General features: G+C 40.7%; 1 long non-coding RNA gene across 1 annotated transcript; it reads left to right on the top strand.

Moving 5' to 3' along the window:
• The first annotated feature begins 5,358 nt into the window (after window positions 1-5,358).
• LOC141413915 (uncharacterized) lies at window positions 5,359-19,254 on the top strand. Its single transcript, XR_012438936.1, has 3 exons — window positions 5,359-5,459; window positions 13,633-13,732; window positions 16,804-19,254. It is a non-coding gene; the product is annotated as an uncharacterized lncRNA (long non-coding RNA).
• Window positions 19,255-21,009: the final 1,755 nt, after the last annotated feature.

Consider the following 21,009-nt stretch of genomic DNA (forward strand, 5'->3'; position numbering starts at 1 on the left):
ATTTTAATTCCAAGGCAAGGACTTTAAAAAAGGAAGCCACAGTTAGCAAGTGATCTTCAAAGGGAAGGGGAAGCTTGAGTGGTAAGAATGGGGCTGAAGGCCATGCAGCCTATCTCAGGGGTTGTTCCCATTGCTGGTCTGGGGTATTATCTTTGATTTACTTAAGGTGGTGGAGTTTTCTCACAGAGATTGCTATCCTATAATTGCCACTCAACAACACTGTTCTTCCCCAAAAAAACCTCCTTCTGGCTTCCAACCCTTCTTGGTCCAATCTAGAGGTAGAAGGAGTTTGTGATCAGTCTCAGGCAGAGCTGCATGTGCTCTTATGTTGGTACCTACAGATGAGTCATGAGTAAACACCTGGTTGCACAAACTATTACATGTGACTGCTGGTCATGCTGTCTGATTCCTCCTTTTTAGTGCTGTCTGCCCTGCAACCACAGGTCACCAGTACCCTGGGATAGCACAGTCAATGTTGTTCCATTAACTGTCCTTTCCTCTAGACCCAGACTATTCTATGGAGTACCAAAAGGAGAATCTTGTGAAGAAGACTGAAGTACATTACACACACACACACACACACACACAGAAACACACACACATATGAGGATAGCATAGTGAAATCTACCAAATGTTGCTTAAAAAGGGGAGGGGGAGGGCAGAATGGAGGTAAGTGAATATAATAGAGGAGGTGAGCTTTTTTCAAAGTACACCTTATGCATCTGTGGAATTATCACAATGAAACCCCCTAGTACTATTAATGTATGCTAATAAAAAATAGCAACAACAACAACAAAACCCCCAAGAAACAATTCTCCCCACATGTGACAGGACATCAGCATGAAATGTTACTAGTATTGCACTAGCTGGTGGCACTTTCCAGATTGTCCACAAAGAGAATATCACATACGCATGCATGTGTACACACACATGCGAGCACACACATACACACTTACCATTTTACATTGTATTTCCTCAAGGCCAATAACCTCTCTCTGAGCATTCCAGTAGACACTGCTCAGAGTTCTTCCCTTATAAAAGTAGAGAGAAAACTCAGCCTTGCCTTCCCTGGAATCTTTTAGCTTGATCATGAGGGTGAGCAGGGGGGCACGGTCATAGTCAAAAGGATAGGCTTACATGAAAGACAGACCTGTGTGTGTGTGTGTGTGTGGTTTTTAAGCAAACTTTTTATTTGAAATAATTTCAGATTTATAGAAAACTTACAAAGGTAGGTAGCATAGTGAGTTTCTGTATATCTTCCCCCACTTTTTCTAATGTTAATGCTTTTTTTCCTTCTTCCTCTTACAAAGATTAAAAAGTTTTAATTTTATTTATTTTTAATTGACAAAAGCTGTATATATGTAATATATGACATGATATTTTAAAACAATGTATGCATTGTGGAATGGCTAAATTGAGCTCATTAATACATGCATTTCCTCATATACTTACCATTTTTGTGGTGAGAATACAGAAAATCTACTCTTTTACTGGTTTTTAAGGGTACAATATGTTTTTATTAGCTATAGTCACCATGTTGCAAATAGATCACTTAAACTCACTTCTTTGTCCAACATCTCCCTCCAGCCCAGTCTTTGCAACCACCATTCTAGTCTCTGCTTCTGTAAGTTTGAGAGTTCAGATCCCACATATTAGTAGAACCATGCAGTATTTGTCTTTCTGTGCTGAGACACACCATTTGAACCCTAGCTTTTCGGCTACTACCTGTGCTACATCCTTGAATCTTACCTTCCTCATTTGCAGAATAAGAATTTTTATCTTAAATGGTAGCAATGACAATCAAATAGAATAAGAGTTTTAAGATCCCAGTATTAAAGAGCAGTAAGACTGTATGTGTTGGTTCCCTGGAAGAAATAGAGTCAGTCCTCAGCCTGGGGGCTTTTGAAACCTAGTCTCATGTTTTAGCTAAGCTTCCTCATCCTCCATACAGAAGCACTTAGGTGCCTCACCCCAAACTTACCTCTGTTAGAGTTTTCCGTGACTGTGAGTAGTTAGGAGAAGAGGCATTAAATAAAGATTAGAATGACTCATATAACATTGAGTCAGAACTGGTAAGAAGCTGAGAGGCAATCCAGCAAGCCAAACATTATCATCTCTTAGAATTCTTTTACTGGAGTACTATTAAAAAATCTATAGGTGAGCCTACTGAGCCTTAGGAAAAGGAAAGGACTTGCCTACGTCCCATAAGAGGCCAGGGGAAGAACCAAGACTGTAACTCAGGTCTCACATTCTCTGTTCAGTGTTCTATATTTGGATTTATAGTGTCTCTGAAGTCTATTGAAGATTAACGTCCTTGTCTTACAGCCCATTAGTCACTATGGGCAGGGGAGATTCAAGCCAAAGGGCTTTCTGGAGAGCCTAAGACAGAGCTTTTTTTGTTTTGTTTCAGAGTGAGTGAACTAGAAGTAGCCAGTCTAATTGCTAACAGCTTGCATAAAACTTCCAGAAGACTCGGAACTGAATTCCAGCAGCCAGGAGTTTGCTAGGGCAAAAATGGCTGTTCTTAGCTAATGAACAAGAGGCCTAAACACCAACAACCATATTGAGCTGGATGGCATCAATGTGACCTAGAAAGAGTTTCAGCACAACTGGGCATTGGCCAAGCCAACAGTGTCTTCAGTGCCAGGTGTCTGTGATTCCCCCAGGAATGCCAGGCAGCCAGGGCTATACAAACATGTAAGAGGGGCGGAGCACACCAAACCCAGCCTCACCCATAGGCAGCGCTCCCTCCCAAGATCCTTGGCTGCCAAGAACAGGAGCTTCTCTGTAGATTCTACTAGCAACTGGGGTTCCATGGGGCACAACAGAGTGTACACCAGGCAGCAGGGTGGGTAAGCAGTGCCTTCACTATCTGAGGACACCTGTGGAGGAGGCCAAAGGGAGTGTAGGTCAGAAACTCTCCTTGAGCTTCACATTCAGGCCTTGAAGTTTGAACTGTTCTTCTTATTTAATAACTTAGAAAGCAAAAGTAAGTTGGCCAATGTTGCTTAATGCAAAGGTAGCAAAGAGGGGATTGGATCCTGCCCAGGTCTGTCAAATTACAAAATAATGGGTAGGTATTCTTTTTCTGTACCATACCATGCATGGCACTTTCCAGAAAATTTCTTTATTTGGTATGTGTGTGTGTGTGTTTATATTTTTTTCCTTCTCTGAAGAAGATAAGACCTCTGAACCTTCTGTGTCATATTTTTTATCCTAAGATCTCTGTTGTATGGAAACCTACTCAAGACAGATGGTCAGACAGTCCCTACTAGAATGTGGCAGAGTCCTAGAGAGAAATGAGAGAACATGGACCATGAGGACAGAGACTGGACTCAATCCTTTGGAACCATGCCATGAGTGAGAATGATTGTATGTGAGTTTGTGCTTATGGGTGTTTGGGAGTATGTGTTAGGGGGTAAAGACATATTTGAGTGTGAAGAATAGCATATGCTTGTGTGTCAGTGTGTATGGGAAGGTTCAAGAATGTATATGTGTGGGAAGATGTGCATGTGCACGCAAGCATGTAAAAGTGAGTGTGCACAGGGCTCTAGTTCAGCAGATGCATACCAGTCTGCACAGATGTTATTGAACTCCTGGTTAAAATATTAAAGGTAGTTCTGTAACAGGTGGCAAATAGTAACTGCTCCAACTCCCCTGCTCATCCTGGTTGCCCACTCAATCTCCCCACAAAGGAGAAACTAGGAGATCACAGAAAAGGGCTTCTGGGACACTGCTCCAGCTCCTGTTGTCAATGCTCAAAATCAGTCGATAATGCAGTAGACATTATTTTGAGTACCAACCTCAAGAGTGGAATTTGAGTGAGTGTGTGAACATGTGTGAGAGTGTATATTCATGTTATACAAGTGTGAGCATGTGACTGTGTGTGAACATGCCTGGCTTTGTCTTCCCAATAGGTTTGGTGGATGGTGAATTCTGGAAGGGCAGCATCTAGAACTTCTATTTCTTGCAACCCCCCTAGCACAGTAAGAATGAACTCTTGCTGTGTTATAACTAACACAGACCAGAGGGTCAAAGGTCCTGAATTCGAATCTTAGCTCTACCACCTACAACCCATTATTACTAAGAGCAAGTAGCAAGTAAGGGACTTTTTGGGTACTATTTGTCATGGGAATAATGAAACCTACCACAGTAGGGTGGTGCCAGAACTTAATGGATTATATATATGCTTGGCACCTTCCATGTCAATCAAGTCTTGCCCTGTACCTGCTTCATTAGCTTGCCATCTTTAGTTCTTGCCCTCCAGGGAGCAAAGCCTGATATAAAAAGACATGACTGGCTTTACTAACTGTTGGCCAAGACTGACTTCACTAACTGACCGCCAAGACTGACTTCACTAACTGGCTGCCTCAGGCTGCCTCAAGAACAGGATTCATCCTGAGCAAGTGTTTAAAAAGGGAAGATTTTAGAAGAGAATGAAATTACCAGATAGAATACTTAAACCCTAGACTAAATCTTGCTTCTGCTTGCGAATACTCACCCAGATTCTTTTCTCTACTTAATTGGTCTTTGCCCCACCCCCAAAATGTAACCTGTGCCTCTCACCTTTGTTTTACTAAAGGTCTAGAGAATGATGGAGGGGGTGAATTCAACTATGATATAGTGTAAGAACTTTTGTGAATGTCACAATGTACCTCCAGAACAACAATAAACAAATTTTAAAAAAAGGTCTGGAAAAAGTCCATGTCCTCAAGTTGATGGGAATAAGGGGGTACTGCCTGTAGGCTTGCTGCCTTATACGAACTTGAAGAATAGTAATAAAAGAAATAGCTAACACTGTGAGACACTTACTATAGGTCATTTCCATTGTCTCATAAATCATCCACTCCCCCAAATCCGGTAAGGTTGCTGTTCTCCTCACTATACAGATGAGAAAAGTGAGAAGTTATATAACAAGCTCCAGATCACACAGCTAAAAATGGATAATTCTAGAATCTAAACCTAGTATGATGAGAATAAAAGAAAAGCCAGCAATATTAGCTTCTTACAATCTTTTTTCCTTATAAGGAAGTTTCTAGATTATCGCAAATGAATACTAGTGGCATGTATAATGCACAGAAATACACATTTGCAAATTATGATAATTAGTGCAGGAGAAAATTAATTGAAGCCCAGAAAGGCCAAATTAAGCCTTAAGTTTCTGAGTAAGGGAGGGTGAGAAAAGAGGGATTAAGAACCCACTTGACAGAAGTTTGGAGAAAACAACACATGGAACTAGAGAAGAGAGACATTTGGAGGCTTTGCTGAATAAAATATCTGAGTGTGGAAAATTTTTTTATCATTTTCTGGGAATATATTTAAGGTTTACATAACTTATCAATTCTTTTTTGTATGCAGACTTGAATTTTGGTTGAATGCAACACTCTGAGGAAAGGGTTATGAGACATAAGTCACAATACTGGAGCCATCCTCCCAGGTTTCTGTGATATTCAGCAACTGTGAGTAGCCATGCTTTCCTACCACCCTGTGCTGGGGCTTAGATAAGGGAGGACTGGTCCTTCTGAGTACATCTGGCACTCACAGCATTGGTACATTCTAATACATTTCCATAAGGATCTGTTTCTGCCTGGCAAAACCTCCTGGCTCCCATTCTCAATCCCACCTTCACCTCTGCAAGGCATTTTCTGGAAGCTCTCTGGTAGGTGCTATAGCCTCTGAGACAGCCAAGTCCACCTTTCTCCTTTCAGATGCTCTTATGGTCCTCACTCTCCTTGTCTCTTCTGAATTCTGGGAGCATGAGCCAGTATCATACCATTCAAGTTATCCCTGAATTAGATGTTGCCTTGTCTACTTGTTCCTTGTTATCTTGGGGTGTCTCAGCTTGGTCTTTTATGTGGATTGTTAAACTAAGAAACATGGAACTCTGAATTGTGTGTCTATGTCTTCATGATGTCCATCACATTCTGAACTAATGGGAGGGGTGCTTAACAAGAGTGTATTGGTGCATGGTAGATGAATGAATAGGCAGAAGGAGGGATAGGTGAATAGATGGGTAGATGGAGGGAAGATTACAGACATGGTAAGGAAAAAGAGCCCAGCCATCCAGGGAAGCCATGCTGAAAGCTAACTAACCTTGCATTCTCCAGGGTTTATAATATATGTTGGGGATAATCCAGAATTTTAGATGATATAATTTTCTTCTCTTTCTTCTTTTGGGTACTTCTGTTGGTTCTCAGTGACTTCCTTAGAACATAAAAACATGAAGAGAGAGACAGTTGTAGGAGAGGAGGTTTAAATGTCCTAATTTGTGAACTAGTTTTTAAGGTCTGGTGAAAAGATATGGGAGTAGGTAATGAAGTAATAGTAATAAGAAGTTTGGATTTTCTTTGTATCTGAATTATTCCTCAATCATCCAGGAATTCCAAGAAATAGGCCAGGAGAATCCCCAATGGGAGAAATAATGGGAACTTGAATTCTGATTTAAAAAATCAGTAGGTGGATATGCATGTGTTGGGTGCATAATGGTTTTGTAAACTGACTCCTAATTACACATTTTGGCTAGCCTGAAGAAATTTTGGTCTTTTTTCTACTTATGGAACAATTTTTGAGGTCATATCTTCAACTCCTTTTGGCCAATCAGTCCTTAGAGTGTGCTCCCTGAGTTAGAATATGCTCTAATCCTTTTCCTCTACAATGTAGTTTTTTTGCTTGAGGGTTCCCTAACTTTTTCTGGGCCTAGGACACATTCTCCAGTATACATTGTCCTTCCTGAGTCTGTGCGGTGTTTCATTTTCTGTGGCTGGGTGCACATTTGTGCTTCAGAATTCCCCTCCTATCATTCCTTACCCTGCAGGATCCTTGTTCTGTCATGCCTTCTCCTCTCCACACACTGGGACTCAGATTGGGAGAGGGATTAAAAAAAACTGCAGGATGGTAATATTTTGAACAATAGAATCACCAGACAGACATGTTGTGCCAGAGGAATTCCATTTTAATTGTTTAGGAAGGGCAATGGGAAAGGGTTCCAGGGTATGTTGCCCAGGCTTCCAGCAGGGTGATGTAGATGCATGTCAGCAAGGATGATTTGGCAGTTTAGAACCAGATCCGTGTCAGAGATGCAAACTGCAGCTGCTAATTAAGAAGTAGAGATTGAAAAAGCTGAGATCCTGGTGCTGCCTTTCCCTCAAGTGTGAACTGTGACTGCATCCAGAAGCAGGGGTAAGTGAGAGAGGATACAGGATGCTGACCCAGGGGACTTGATGCTGTCTCCCTGAGAACTCTCCTCTGGTCACAGGCTGGAGGGCTTACTTCTGCTTGGACTTCTGGCATTGCTGAGGGGGTGGGCACTTGGGTGGAGGCTGACAAACTTGCTTGGTCTGCTGGGGTGGGGGACAGCACTGCTGGGGTGGGGGGCAGCACTGCTTTGGTGGAGGGCAGCACTGTTGAGGTGGGGGGCAGCACTGCTTTGGTGGAGGGCAGCACTGTTGAGGTGGGGGGCAGCACTGCTTTGGTGGAGGGCAGCACTGCTTTGGTGGGGGGCAGCACTGTTGAGGTGGGGGGCAGCACTGCTGGGGTGGGGGGCAGCACTGCTGTGGGGGAGCGCACTGCTTCTGCTTCTGCTGAGACATTCTCGACTGGCCTTGCAACTAGAAATAGAAAGACACAGAAGTGAGGAACACTTGAACCTTAGAGATCCTGGGGCCCTGGTGACCCTCCAGTCAAGCTGTTATACTTTTCCCTTGACTAGACTGCCTCACAAATTTAAGGTGTGTGTGTGTGTGTGTGTGTGTGTGTGTAAAACAAGGGAGGAAGGGAAGAAGGGAAAGAGGGAGGGAGGGAGAGAAGGAGGAAGAAAAGAGAGAAGTGGAAAGAGGGTCAAAGAAAGAAAAATGTGTGAGAGAGAAAGGAAGGAAGAGAGAGAGAGAAGAAAGAAGGAAAGAAAGAAAGAAAGAAGGAAAGAAAGAAGGAAAGTCAGAGCAAACAGTTTTATGCTATTATGGTGAAAACTCTCTATTATCTGAGAGAGAATAGTCTGGGATCTCCATCCTGCCTAAACCACTAACAGCTATGTGAGTTTGAGCAAGTTATGTAACTTTTCCTTACTCACCTCTCTTAGGGTTGCTATAAGGATTAAATAATTATGTAAAAATACATACGAGCATGCATACATACAGAAATGTGTGTATATATGTATGTACACACAGAGGATCTAGCACATAATAAGCACTAATAATGGTTTTGATTTAGCAAATACATTCATAAAAATTTAAAAAGAAGCACCTTAACTTCTCTCTAAGAGAATTTATAGCATAGAGAAATCAAGAGGTAGATGAAATGAACCATTTAACCTGAATTTCTTGATTCCCATTGAGGAAAGCAAGCCCCAGATAAAGGAGGAATTGTTGCATAGCTATTCAGAACTGGTGGTGGGAACAGTGGTCTCTTGGTTCCCAGAGCAGGTCCTTCCCACCGCACCACATCATCTTATTCCTGCTGCTCTACTCCTTGGATTCTCCCTTACTTTACTCTTCTGAACCAGCTGCTTTCTTTCCTTCTCAAACTCTACTCTTTTTGCTCAAAGGGCTGCCTGCCAGTGGCTCTACCCAGAGCTGGTGTTCCTCTCTTCTACTGATTCCCTCTAAGCACCTTGCAAGATAAAACACCCCATACCACACCAACAGTATCCTAAGATACTGTCCCTCTTATAGAACCCCTCTCTCCCATCTCAGCCCAGCTTCTCACACCTCTCAGCTGTACAGCTTGCAGGAGTCATTATAGAGTAGTCTCAAATGATATGGAAAAGACAGACGCCCAGACAAGGTCTTCCTTTCTGACCAACCACCCAGAGCTCCTATCGCAGCTTCCAGTCAAGGGTTGAGATTCACATGGAGCAAGGGTGCTACGAGTGTGTTACCTTGATAGACTTACCAGAATTCACCAGTGATTGGAGCTTGGAGATGTCAAGGAGTTTGGGATTCTGTGATCCAGCCCACCTTTTATATATCTCACATCCTTGCCGGAGGTTATGAGGTGGCCTAGGATGGGGTGTACTAATTAGACTCTAGTCACAATGGGATGCACCTGTCCTTCCTCAAATTTCAGGTTTTACTCATCCCCTCTTGGCATGGCGGGACTTGGGGATGACAGTGACTTCACCCTTGCCCTTGTGCCACCTCCCCATCACTTTACAAGGGCTGACTTTGGATTTCCAAACATTTGACTTAGAACTTTGGCATCTGGGATGGTCCCAAGCAAGCATTCAGGACAGTTCTGGGTGTGGGGGATGTGAGAGCAGTGTTCCCAGAAGTTCCAGTTGGCAAAGGGGAGAGGGTGGCCTGGGCAGGCTATGCAGGTAGCATTGTTTAAAGGGAAACAGTGAGGATTGAATGACTCTTTTGGAATCCCATTAAACTCAACAAAATTATGACTTTGAATTAACAGGGTCTCAGAGTCACATTTAGCCTGAACTGGTGGGAAAATAAGGCTTTGGTTTTTCCTATTGTTATTTAAGCAATGAATGGGGACTGCAGCTTCTGTCATGCCTGCAAATGGAGAAACCATTAGGTCCCATTAAAATAAACAGGGTGGTTACAGTAGACAATATTTATCTCTCTATCTTTCTACATATGTATAAGTCACACAGACTCAGCGTTCCCAGGGAAATGATTATCATAAGTTGGAGGAGGTGGGGGAACTAAGAAACATTTCATTAGAGTGAGCTCATGAAGGACTCACATTGGCTGAGTCTTGGATTCTAAGCTTCACTACTGTTAGAGATCCAGGAACAGAGAGGGATGCCACAGGAAACAGACTGGGACACTTCCGTACCTCATAAAGAATGGAGTGGTGCTCATACTTGGACTCTGCCTTTTACCAGTTGGGTAACTTTGGGCTCTAAATATTTTTGAGCTTCCTCTTCCTCATTTGTTAATGAGGATAATGACACCAGTCTGCATGTCAGTAAGTAAGGATTGAAATGAATAATTTACGTAAAGTATGTGCAAGTGTTTGGCACAAAATGAGTGTTCACCCTTGTTGGGTGCATTATGGATTTAGGCTTTAAATATAGCACAAGACACACTCTTAGACAGAGAAAGTAGCTGAAAAAACTTGAAGCCACCCTGTGTCATAGACCTTGACAGGAGAAATAAATTTAAGGATCTTTTTGCATTATGGTGGCTATAATTAATAATGATACAGAAATCAAAAAGAGTAGATTTTAAGTGTTCTCACACATGAAAATAGAAAGTATGTGTTGAAGGACAAAATTACAACAAATTAAGTTTATAGATCTTAACTGGATTTTATTTGTGAGTCTAGAATAAACTAGAATGAGTGTTCAGATGAGTTGAGCAGAGGGGGCTGGTTCTACAGACAGAAAAGGGCTAAAGAAAGGAGAAATACAGAAAAAGATAAAAACAAAAAATGAGCTGGTTATTTTGAAATAACTTTGAAGTTACCTTTCTTGTAAAGGTTAAAGCAGAAGGGATTCCTTATGATGCTGGCTAATACTGGCTTATTGTGGTGGTGGTGGGGCAGTGGTTAGCATCTATCTTTTCTGATTTCTAGAAGCTCATATAAACAAGTTTTGGTGTAGTGACATGGAACTTTTAGCACAAGTAACTTCATTTTGATTTTGTCTGCTGAGCCAAGTATAGGAGTTCAGTCTCAATCAATGGCCTGTCGATTTATTTAGCATAGTGGAATACGTATTAAATAGCTTGACTAAGCTACCACACATTGTGTACATGTATGAAAGCAACATATTGCACACTATAAATATATACAGTTATTACATGTCAATTAAAAATACATTAAGAGCTGGGCATGGTGGCACACACCTGTTATCTTAGCACTTGGGAAGCTGAGGCAGGAAGATTTGGAGTTTGAGGACAACTTGGGCTATGTAGTGAGTTCAAGGCAAGCCTGGGTTACATAATGAGACCTATCTCAAGAAAAAATTAGTTAATTAATTAGTTAATGAAGATAAAAATACATTAAATAATGAAAAGATCTTGACGGAAAGAAAAGGAAATAAACAAGCTAGTGTTCTGAGAATGGTACAATTTTTTTATTGTGTTGGGGATACACTATGGCATTTACAAAGGTTCTTATAATATATCAAGTATATCATAGTTGAATTCACTCAACTCCATCATTCTCCTTTATCTCCCCTCCCCACATCCCTGGAATAGTGTCAACAGGTCTCATTTTTCCATTTACATACATGTGTACACACTATTTGCATCATATTCACCATCTTTCGCCCTTTCTCACATCCCCCTTCTGGTGCCAGCTGTCCCAGACAGGACCTGTTCTGCACTCCTGTTTTCTGATTTTCTAAAAATAAGTAAATAAAATGGTATTTTTGTTTGTTTAAGATAGCTATACAGGGAATTTGCTTATAACATTTCCATATATATATGAAGTATATCACTCATATTCACCTTCTTAACTTCCTTCTTTTACCCTCCTTCTCTTGTATATAACCTTAGCATGACCTGTTTTTCATAATATTGCTTGTTTTTGTATAGGACTATATTTCACATGTGAGAGAAAACATGGCCTTTGGCTTTCTGAAACTGGATTACTTCACTTAAGATGATGTTCTCCAGCTCTACTTACCTACGAACACCAAAATTTCATTTTTCTTTATGGCTGAATAAAATTCCATTGTATATAAATACTACATTTGCTTAATCCATTTATCAGTAGTGGGGCATCTTGACTATTCCCATGGCTTAGATATTGTGAATAATGTTGCAATACACATGGGTGTGCAGGTGCCTTTACTGTAACCTGACTTACATTCCTCCAGGTATATCCCTAGGAATGGTATTGCTGGATCATGTGGCAGTTCTATTTTTAGTTTTTTGAGGAGCCGCCATACTGTTTTCCATAGAGGTTATGCAAATTTAAATTCCCACCAAGAGTTTAAGAGGGTTCATTTTTTTTTCCACATCCTCATCAACATTTGTTGTTTGTGTTCTTGATGATAGCCATTCTAGTAGGAGCAAGATGGAGTCTTGATGTGGTTTTGATTTGCATTTCTTCCTTTATGGCCAGGGATGTTAAGCATTTCTTCATGTGTTTTTTCCTTTCTTTGAAAAAACTTTGTTCAGCTCATTTGCCTATTTCTTCATTGAGTCATTGATTTTTGAGGAGTTTAGTTTTTTGAGTTCCCTGTATATTCTGAGTATTAATTCCTTGTCAGATGTATAACTGGCAAAGATTTTCTCCCATTCTGTGGGCTGCCTCTTCAATTTGGTGACCATTTATTTTGTTGTGCAGGAGTTTTTTTAATTTCATGTAGTTCCATTTGTAAATCTTTTCTCTTATTTGCTGAGCCATTTGAGTTCTATTTAGGAAGTCATTACCTATGCCTATTAATTCCAGTGTATTCCCTACTCATTCCTGCACTAGCTTCAAAGTTTCAAGTCTTATATTAAGGTCCTTAACCACTTTGAGTTGATGGTACATTTTTAATGTCAGACATGGAATTTAGCTATCATTCCACCAAAAGCCTTAGAATTTCCCAAGGTCTTAGACACTAGTGTCTCTTTGTTAAACTATGGTCCTTACTGCCTAAGATCATAGGTTGTGCATGGGCAAGGAAGGAAGAGAGACCCAAAGGCATCCAGGTCTTCTCGGGAAGAGAATCCCTTCAACCTGCTGTCACTCAGGCAGTCACAACCTTAGCTGGTTTTAGGTGGGGATTTCATCTCAGGTCCTTAATAACAGAAAAGAAGTCTTATGGGTAATTATGTTGGGACATCCATTTATTCATCAAGTGATGCACAGTACCACATGCTTGGTACTGTGCTTGTGTTGGGGACACAGGGGAGCCAGGATGGCTAAGATCTTGCTGTTTCCAGGGCAACACATCAGAGAAGAGCCCTGTTAGGTGGGTCTGCCTCTGCATATTGTGCTTCCCTATGTATACCAACACATTTTGTCAATGGGAAAGGGTAAAGCTGCTTCAGGTTCTCTTCTCTTCTTACTTCCAACTCTTACAGACTCTTATAGATGTTTTTAGGTTGTTTTCAATTGTTTGGCTCAGGTTAGCTAAGTAAATCAAACCCAAATGTCACTGGAGTAATGCCTGGATGGTTGGAGAAAGTGTGAATACCTACTGATTTGTGGATTTTCAGATGTTAAATACTGTCAATCTTTCTTACATTTGCTTCAACCACCCTGAACAGACTTTTTGTGGTAGGGTCAGCTACCTCAAGAATACATAATGCAGTATTGCTTCTTCGGCTAGATGAGAGAAAAAGAATGGATAAACTGTATGCCACTAATAAAACCAAATGCTTATCCTGAGCCTTGGAACACTGGCCTTTATTTAGCACCATTCTCTGACATTCACTTTCTCTAATCTTCACACACACACACACACACACACACACACACACACACACACACACATGCACACATACACAGGTCTTTTCTATACTTAGGCCCAAGTGTTTATGGGAACATAAGGGTAGCACTCAGTAAAGCTGATGGGATTGAAGATGGTATCTTCTATCCATTTCTAAAACATATATTTATTTGTGCTACCTGCCCTAGGTCCACATCTATCAGACAATGACTCCCTTCCTCATGTCTGTATCCCTTTCATGTGGCTTAAACTCAAATTGGCACTTGACATTATTTTTTTTCTTTCAGGTTTTTCTTGGAGTTCATCTCACCCTTATTTCACTTTTATGAATTGAACATTGTTATGTGAGACAATGGAAATGAGAAGTGTGTGCTGGGGTGAGGGAAGGTGAGTATAGGACCCTCCTCCCAGAATGCCTATAAATGACAGACACCCACCCATGTGCTTTGTTCTAGTCCTAGGCACCAGCATCACATTTGGCCTGAAGACCTAGACCTAGCTGGGCAGAGGGACAGGGGCCTGAGCTTAGTGGTATCTAGTTAGTTAGCAAGTATACAGGAAGCAAACCTCATGCTGGAAACTATGTTTCACAAAGCCCAGTCCTCAAGGATCTTATGATCTTGGGGAGACAAGTCCAGTCCAACAAGACAGAAGAGTAGAGCTCTGAGGCCAAAACCTTGATTCAGTAGCTGGGGGATGATATGGAACAAGGATGTCATAGAGCTCAAACGAGAAGCCTTCACTATGGTATGTGCCCAGTGTCAACAGCAAAGCATCAGGAAAAGCTCCTAAATTGTGGGCTTCTTATGCACAGGAACACAGACTTCATCTTTATATCCTAATACTCAACAAAAGTTTTGGCTTAGAATTGGATTTAATTAATTTCTGTGAAATGAATGGGAACATTCCTAGAAAGGGGATATGGACTGAGAGAATAGTAAAAGATGGGAAGATACTTTGAGTGTCTGGGAGATAAGAGGGTAACATGACAGTAGTGGATAGCCAGTAGGCAGTGAATGTGGACCAGACCTCATGGAAAACCTTGAACTCCAGACTAGCCAGAAAAGCTGAAATTGCAGGACAGAAGCCTGGGTCCTGGCTTTAACTAATGCAGAGGTAGTATAGCACATGTTGTAGTATAGTGCATATTTTTAAATTTTACTTTTTATTAATGCAAATTAATTGTGCAAGAGGTTTCATGTACTAGTTCCATATGTACACATAGTGTAGTTTGATCAAATTTATACCTTCTATTATTCTTTCTTATTTCCCCTCCATCTTTATCCCTTTTTAAAACAATTTAGTGGGTTTCATTATGCTATTTTCATATGTGTATATAATATACTTTGATCATATTCACCCCCATTATCCCCTCCCTTCCCCCTCCTACATGCTTTCTAAAAATCTATTTATTAGTATAAGGAGGTAGAAAGACATTGGCATATGTTAAGAAGGCCTAACTCTTCTTATTTTAGCCAATAATTATAATGTGCTTTGTGGATAATTGGCTTCTTCTCTCTGGGGCTTCAATTTGCTCCTCTGTACAACATGATCATCTCTAAGGCCCTTTCCATGTATATATGGTGTGATTTTTCCCATAGGGAATGGAGAACCAAAGGAGGGACAAGAATAAAAGTGCTCTGGGGCCTAATTGGCAGGAGCCTATATTGGTAGGAAGGGTAGGAAAGAGGACGGGAAAGACAGAGGAAGAGAGAACAGTTTGGGAGAAGAAATGATAAGAAACTGACCCCAAACAGCAAAAAGAAGTAGAAAAGGAAGCCAGGCTTAAGAAGGATTTTAAACTAAGAACATACAAGGCTGGGGGACCATAGGATGGAGGGAAAGGGAAGGAGTTGTGAGAACCTTTATGGTTCTGTGATAAAATGGGGAAGATGGAGATTAGGCAGGGGAGAAGGGAAAAGAAAGAAGACTTCTGTCCATATGCATGTGCCTGATGGGATGAGACACCCAGGAAGAAGTGGCCAGGCAGCAGCAGAAGAGGGAGTGATGAGGAGTGCAAAAATGGAGATATCCTCTAACGGGTGCCAGCCTTGTGCTAAGCACTAGAAAAGAAGCAAAAGTAGTCAAGTCAAGGGAGTTACAGGCCCCTCTACACTAGAGGTTTGTCCATTCCTTAGCAAGTCTTGGTCAGGATCAGAAAGTGCTGTAGATCAATAGGTGCTAAAGCTAAAAGGAGCGCAGCAATCAGAAAGAACATCCCCAACTCTTGGATCAAGAACCACATCAACACTTAATATTCTCAGCAAGCCACAGAGGAAGGAGAAAATGTTCTTATCTTTTAGAGAGGTCAGCATAAGATAGTGACTTTGGGTTTTGGAAAGGCTTTTGTTTGTTGTTTTTTTGGCATTATCTTTACTGATTATGCTTTCTCTTTTTAAAAAAAAAAACAGATTTAGTGAAACCCAAATGCCTAGGAACTGTTAATGTCATCTATGAAGTCTTATCTCTGTTAAATATGGAAAAGATGAATGAGATAAGGGAAATGACTTACTTGAAGTCACACCCTATAAAATGTCAGTGAGATGGTTTGAACTCTGGGTACCCAACCAAAAGCAAATGAAACTAAAATAACCAAACAAACAAGCAAAGAACCAAACAACTTAGGACTTCAGCTGATGTGAAAATCTCAACTGGGAATTCTCTTCTCTAAGCCATGTCTTGCCAAGATATCAGGATCAGGCTTGTTATGACACTCACACCTGACACTGGTGTTTCCAAGATTCTCCAGAACAGCTCTGACCTGCCCTTCTCTCTTTAGAGACATGCTGTGGCCTGCATCACAGCCTCACAGAGACAAAACCTAGTCACCCCTGCACTTATCTAGCCTCTCAGATTAAATGAGGTTCATCCCTTCATGCCACCTCTTCTGAACTCTAGCTTTGAGAAGTGAGTAAGTCATCTCCAAGTCCCCACGGCTGACTCCTTGACCACTTGACTTTCCCATGCCCAGACCCAGTGGCTTCATCATTATGGTAGGGAAATCATGGGACACTGATAGCCCTGGATACTGAGGGCTTAACCGTATTCTTTGCAGCCCCAAAATGTGGAATGAAATCCCTGAAAGGGTGAGATTGTGCAGGAATGTCCTAAAGCTCCTGCTTTTCCTTGGTGATCTCATTCACTCCTGTAGTTTTAATACCACCTTGATATGAATGACTTGCAATTCTTTTATCTCTAGGTCAGGCCTCTACCTTGTACTTCAGATCCATGGTACCTACAGTACCATGCCTTATACCTCCATCTGGAGCATGATTTAGTGATTTGATCTATGTATGCATACATTGTGCCCTATAGATATAGATAATATTGTTTGTCAGTTAAAAATAAGTGCAATTATTTTTAAAAACTTCATCTGCATATCTCAAAAGCACCTTGGTCTCAGCATGTCCAGAACTGGACTTGTCATCCTCCCTTCTTGCTCTTACTTTCCATTTCAGAACATAGAACCACTGCCTACCAACCACTCAGCAGCTCCAACCAGCAGCCAGGCACCAATGCTAACTACGTCAATTTACCAAGTTCCACTGATCTATCACCTAGCCAAGCAGTGTATCCTTGCCCTGCTTTGCCCTTCATTAGCTCTGGACTTTATCTATGAAGAGGTCCCATTACCCAATTCCCTGTCTAAAAGCTCTCTCCCTGCAAACTACTTTCTACACAGAAATATAATATCATGTATGTATATATATGTATATCTAGACATAAATACATTCACAGACAGAACTCATCATGGACTTACAATATGACATAATTTTTGGACTTCATGATGATGCAAAAGCAATACTCATTCAGAGAACACTATGCTCTGACTATACATGCAACCATTCTGTTTTTCATTTTCAGTGATTATTCAATATATTACAGAAGATATACAACACTTTATTATGAAATAGGCTTTGTGATAGATGACTTTGCCCAACTGTGTGCTGACATAACTGTCCTGAGCACATATAAGGTAAGCTAGATAAGCCATGATATTCAGTAGGTAAGATGTATTAAAGGCATTTTTGACTTACGGTATTTTCAATTTATGATGGTTTTATCTAGATATAACTCAGTTTATGTTGAGATAAAACCCATTGTAAGCCAAGAAGCATTTGTGGAAGGGAGAAAAAGAGAGAAAGAGCAAGAGAGAGAGAGAGAAGAGAGTATACAATGTTTAGGAATCTAGTGTATCTGTGTGAAAGGTATCCAGAAGTTTTTGTACTTTTTGTGAAACATTCTGTAAATCTGAGATTGTGTCTAAATAAACAACTTTAAATATAAATGAACCTATGTAATTTTCTTACATGTAATCTCTCAAAGCCCCTCCATGTCTTCTACCTAGAGATAAAGTCTAAATTCTGATACGACAGTCCCACCCATCTCTCCAGCTTTGTCTCACTCTCCCTGATTTATGCTTTATGCTCCATCAATAAGGATCTGGCAGATGACCTGCTGTTTATCACTGTGAAGTCTTTGCTTATATAGTATTTGTATAAGGAATTTCTTCCAGTCCACCTGCCCCTTGCCAGCAACTGGATAAGTCAGAGGATGATTCAAACAGAATGATGGATAGAATTGGAGCAGCATCCAATTCTCTACAACTTTTTTGCTCTAGATGGTTACAGTTGGTTCTTTTTTTGTTATGACTGACTTTCTTCTCCCTGGAATAAGTACACAAGGTTTTGAGGAACAGCCTAGGATTCTAAGTGGGGCAGAGACAGATGCAGATTGAGGATTGTTTTTGGTGGGCCCAAAGTCTACCAATGTGACTTCTGGCTCTTTGGCAACATCTTTTCATTCAAGGAGAAGAAAATTGTCATGTATTCAGAACATCTGTCATCTGTCACTGCTCCACTCCTGATTCTCTTAGAAGAACATGTTAACCTTTAATGTTTCTCCTTCAAAGAGAGGACAGTAATTGCCCAGTCTTCAGTGTATCAGGTAAGCTTAAGTTGGAGGCCAAAGGCATTTGGATATTCATGCTTGTGTGTGTACAGGGTGGGGAGCAGGGGTAACAGGCAGGTAAGGAAACCTGCCCTCTTCATCCAGTATTCCACTCTTTCCTGAAGCATTAGGGCTGCCAGTCAGTTATTGGTTTAAGAAGTATTTATGAGACAATCTCAAAATGTATAAAATATTTCCTTCTTCAATCAAGAAGACATTCTGCTGAGCTCCTGTGACTGGTAGCTGGGTATGAAGTTCATCTTCTAGCCTGAAAAGAATCATAGCCTGAGGTGAGTTCAGATCTGTGGGACCTGTAGGTCTCTAGGATATTCTACAGAACATCTGTTGTACGTTCTCTGACCTGGGTGAGGCAAATTCAATTGGAAACTGTGTTTGCTCTGGGACATTTGGGAGAATCGTGAATTCTTTTACTAAATTTAGATCTTATAAAGATTGAGATCTTATAAGTGGTTATAAACCATTTCTCTCCTACAAATGGAGGGTTTTTGTCTTTATATGTTGTTTGGAATCAGGGAAAGAGGTCAATGAGAAAAACTAACCACAACTAAAGCAAATAGGTGAAGTTGATTTCCGTATTTAATAATTGATGCATAGGAAAAGGGAAGAGAAATGAGACTGCAAATGCTTACTAAGTGCCAGTCAGGCTATTGGTAGAGTTTGTATATGATTCTAGAAAGGATTGGGAAGGTTTCTTATTTTGCTCTGAGGATTAATTAAAACTTCCCTAGGTGGTAAGAAATGTGATTTTAAGAAATTTTGCTCTAAGTATTAATTGAAATTTCTCTTGACATTCTTCTAGTGACAATAAAGCAAGATGTAAACTGCTTTATTTGTGTACTTCATTGACTATGATATCTCTCTTAAACCAGGATACAAAACTACCCAATTATGTACAGGTTTCAAAAAGATTTAAGTGAAAATGAAATATACAGTGTTCAAGTTGGTTTAATGAATTTCAGATATATGGTGATCTATAAATATATGACTTTATCTATGTAAAATGCATCCTTATAATCTGCCTCCTGCAAGTAGTGGGCCCACTTTGTATACATGTATGTAAATGGAAAAGAGTCCTGTTGAAACTATTCCAGGAATGGGGAGAGATGGGATAAAGGAGAATGGTGGAGGGGATGAATTCAACTATGATATATTTGATAGAGTATAAGAACTTCTGTAAATGCCATAGTGTACCCCCAACACAACAATAAAAAAATTTTTAAAGAAAAAATAAATAATCTAAATAGAAATGCATTAAATAAGCAGTTTAAAATATAGTTCTACTTTAGACTTTGGTCTCTCACAGGCATGAAACAAGGTGGCTCCACAAAGCATGGGAGAGAGGATCTCAAGTGTGAGTTCCTGGAGCCTTAAGTTCCATTGTGCTTGGCTTCTGGTCTCTGGCAACTTCCTTCTGCCCTTGGTAGTGAGGCTGGAATGAGAAGTAGGAGGTACTGGTGACTTCCTTTCTGCCTCCCCCTCTTTTCTGTGAACACCCATCAGCTGGACGAGACTGGCATGTGGGTGTGTGGAACCCAGACAAGCAGGTATCATGTTTGCGTCCAAGTAGAGAGATCAGACTGTATGTCTGGAATTCTGAGTCATATCGGGCTTCCTTAAGGTCGGTCTCACAACATCCTATGTTGCATGCTTAATCTCGCTCTCTCTGTCTTCCTACTATTGTGTAAGTGGATCTTTTGTCTGCAGTGTCCCCTGCTAGGCACTGGGGTAAATACATATACATAAAATTCAACCCAAATATTTGTCCAGCACCTGGCATATATCTAAGTACAGCGTTAGGTACCATTGAAAATGGGAGCAGTATAAAAATATTCTTCCTCAAGTTGTTAGTTATCTACCTAGAGAAAATTAAAGTGAGTAAAGGGGGAGCTCAACTTTGATGTAAATGTAGAATCCTAGATTTCCATGAAAAACCAGGTTATAGACAGAAGAATAAGACTGTGAGGAGAGGACAGGACCTCAAGAAACTGCTAAAGAACAAATAGAATTGTGGGAAGTTGGAGTGAATAGACTGGGGATGGCTAGGACTGCACCTATGGATGGTTCTGTCTTTTCCCATCACTACTGTGGGGCCAGGAAGAAGAACAGTGGGATTAGATATAGGAGCTGACCAATTTCCTCATGGAGATCAATAAGAAACCCCTCCTAGCAATGGGAGGCATGGAAGAGGTAGTTCAACTGTGGCCCAGGCTGGGAAGGAGGCAAGAGGAATAAAGCATACAGGCCAAGCAGGGCTGTTGGTGGAGTTTCTCAGAGATGGGGAGACAGACCTTTAAAAGCACAGAGGAGATGGAAGTACTGTCTGGCCAGGAGGATAAATCTAACTTAGGAAGCAAGTTAGAAGTTAGTGCACTTGGAGCTTAAATATCCTTTGAGATGTAAAGGCTTAATGAGAAGTCATCTCTGTCCATTAATAGTTTCTTATATTTTGAGTTTCCTATAGATTAGAAAAGAAAAAAAAACTCTTGAAATATTATATTTGAGTGGCAGGAATCAATCCTTTCTCATCCGTAAGAAGTATGTCTGCCCAATGATATCCAGTCTCCCTCACTCTCATAGCATTTCCTAGCTCTGTTAGGATATGTAGAATATTCTTGGTTCCTGAAACATTTAGGTATAAAATTTGTTAATCCCAATAGCATTAAACCCTCAAGGACAGAGTCACAAATGTCCTC

Source organism: Castor canadensis, chromosome 11 (assembly GCF_047511655.1).
Source record: "Castor canadensis chromosome 11, mCasCan1.hap1v2, whole genome shotgun sequence".
Lineage (NCBI taxonomy): Eukaryota > Metazoa > Chordata > Mammalia > Rodentia > Castoridae > Castor > Castor canadensis.